Below are 2,668 nucleotides of genomic sequence, written 5' to 3'. Positions count from 1 at the left end.
CACAGACAGTGTCACCAGCAAAGTACCCCCACACCATCACACCTCATCCTCCATGCTTCACGGTGGGAACCACACATGCGGAGATAATCCATTCACCTACTCTGCGTCTCACAAAGACATTGCGGTTATAGAACCAAACATTTCAAATTTGAACTCATCAGACCAAAGGACAGATTTCCACCGGTCTAATGTCCATTGCTCATGTTTCTTGGCACAAGCAAGTCTTTTATTATTATTTTTGTCCTTTAGTAGTAGTGGTTTCTTTGCAGCAATTTGACCATGAAGGCCTGATTCACACAGTCTCCTCTGAACAGTTAATGTTGAGATGTGTCTGTTACTTGAACTCTGAGGTGCTATCTGAGGTGCAGTTAATTGCCGATTTCTGGGGTTGGTTACTCTAATGAACATATCCTCTGCAGCAGAGGTAACTCTGGGTCTTCCTTTCCTGTGGTGGTCCTCATGAGAGACAGTTTCATCATACCGCTTGATCGTTTTTGGTCAAATAGCTGGTCAAATAGCTTAAAGTAATAATGGACTGTCATTTCTCTTTGCTTATTTGAGCTGTTCTTACCATAATACTTTTTTGGTTACTACATGATTCCATGTGTTATTTCATAGTTTTGTTGTCTTCACCATTATTCTACAATGTAGAAAATAGTAAAGATAAAGACAAACTCTTGAATGAGTAGGTGTTTCCAAACTTTTGACTGGTACATTCAGTCAATAAAGAATTTGAGAATCATTCATTGAAACCATGAGCTACAGCTCAGCTTACCTGCTCGGCTCTAGTGGGAGTCACAGTTTCGCTTTGCATTGGCAAAATATGTGTTTCATGATTGCTGCTGCTTGTTCCACTCCGAGAATGTTTCTTTGTGCTTGATAAGCATATGATTTGTCACAGAGATTGTTGTAATCTCTGCTAGGCATCAGACTAATTTTGTGCTTCGGTTGCTCTTCTCTACTTCGATAAGAATTCACGAACTGGCATTCATTCTACCAGCAGGCAGCGCTCTGACTGATGTGTAGCTACTTTTCTCCATAAAATTCAAGATTAACTACAAGCAAACCATTATTAGGAAATGTAGCTGGTTACATTCTTTATATGATAAAGATTGGAAATATGATGGCCATGCATCATTTTTGGAGAGAAAAAATATTGTTTTTATATTGTAAGCTCATTTACTTGTGTGCAATGTTCCCTTCCGTCTGCTGAGCACAAACTTGAAAGTTGTGAAATTCTGTGCAACTTCCAGCTTACTGTGAACACCGAGGCTGTACTCGCTTTAAGTAAAATTTTTAACATTGGCCAAGTAGGCTACTGTGGCTATTTGATCATAATATGGGCCTAATGTGGCATACCACCAAAAACAATGAAGAAAATGCATCCCATTACATTTTAACTTGGAAATAGCTGTTCTATCATTCAACCTACAATAGCAGCCAATATACGGTGTTCAATGTAGGCCTACATTCCGTTAGACTTTTTGGAGAAAAAAAACGTGCAGGGCTTGACAGTAACCTGTTTATCCACTTGTCCTTTAGATAAGGTGACTGAAAATGTTGTGTTTGATGCAAGAAACTACTATACAAAACAAAATTCATTATTATTCTCATACCATTATTACAGAGAATCAGACAAATAATGCTACCCTCTGCCTATTGGTTATTTAGCTTATTCAAGCCTGTCTCAAAATACAACACTGCCTGTGTAAAACAAAAAAAAGCTCTTTGCCTGACTCGCATTTTCAAAGATGTCTACACGTCTTTTGCTCTTCTAGGAAGCAATCACTCCCCTTTTGCTAACTACAAATGCTATATAACTGGGCTAATAATTCACTAACTAGAAAAGGATAGGAACAAGTGGCTACATGCAGCTCTCACTTTTATCTCAAAACAAGTGCATCTACTCACAACTGCTCATGCTGTAAACACAGTCCAGTTCAAAGTAAATGGCACAGATCCATATATGGTCTATTTGCATATAGGTCTACTGCAACTCTGATTGGTTATGCCACACCGGTCTGAGTAGAGTACGGGCTGAGTTGTGTGTGCCAATGCAATGGAATCCTACTCCGATGCGTTCTGCCTAAAACCAAAACTCTTGCATAGTTTGTTTTGTTTCGATATGTTGCATTGAAAGTGACTAATATTGCGTTGATTCGATCACAACCGACAGAGTAAAGGGAATAGTGTTAGTGGGAATAGTGAATAGTGTTAACATAAAACTCTAGAACAGTGGTCACCAACCTTTCCTGAGTCAAGGTCAGTTTAAGTCAAAATGCAAGCCGAGATCTACTGCTCATATTTGTTAAAAAAAAACATAAGCCTATGTAACATTAACCAATTAATAACAGTACTGTAGCAATGAGGTTTGTGCAGTAAACTATAGGCCCAATAAATTATCATCGCAAAAATTGTAGGCTATTTCAACATAATCTCACACTCAATTCGTGCAAATATGTACAAAAAGTACTTTAGCATATTTTGTGTGTTTTTCTGCATTTTTGTGTCTTAATTTGTTTGAAAAGACAAATGCCACTCAATTCGTAGGAAAATACCCAAAAATTGTGCAACTTCACAAAATACATTTTTGTATTTCGGAATAAACTTCGGATTAATCTTTTGAAAGTTATTAGAGCAATGCATGATGGACAATGATGTTCTAAAC

Source organism: Oncorhynchus kisutch, linkage group LG24 (genome assembly GCF_002021735.2).
Source record: "Oncorhynchus kisutch isolate 150728-3 linkage group LG24, Okis_V2, whole genome shotgun sequence".
In the NCBI taxonomy this organism is placed as follows: domain Eukaryota; kingdom Metazoa; phylum Chordata; class Actinopteri; order Salmoniformes; family Salmonidae; genus Oncorhynchus; species Oncorhynchus kisutch.
This window is presented reverse-complemented; position numbering follows the sequence as displayed.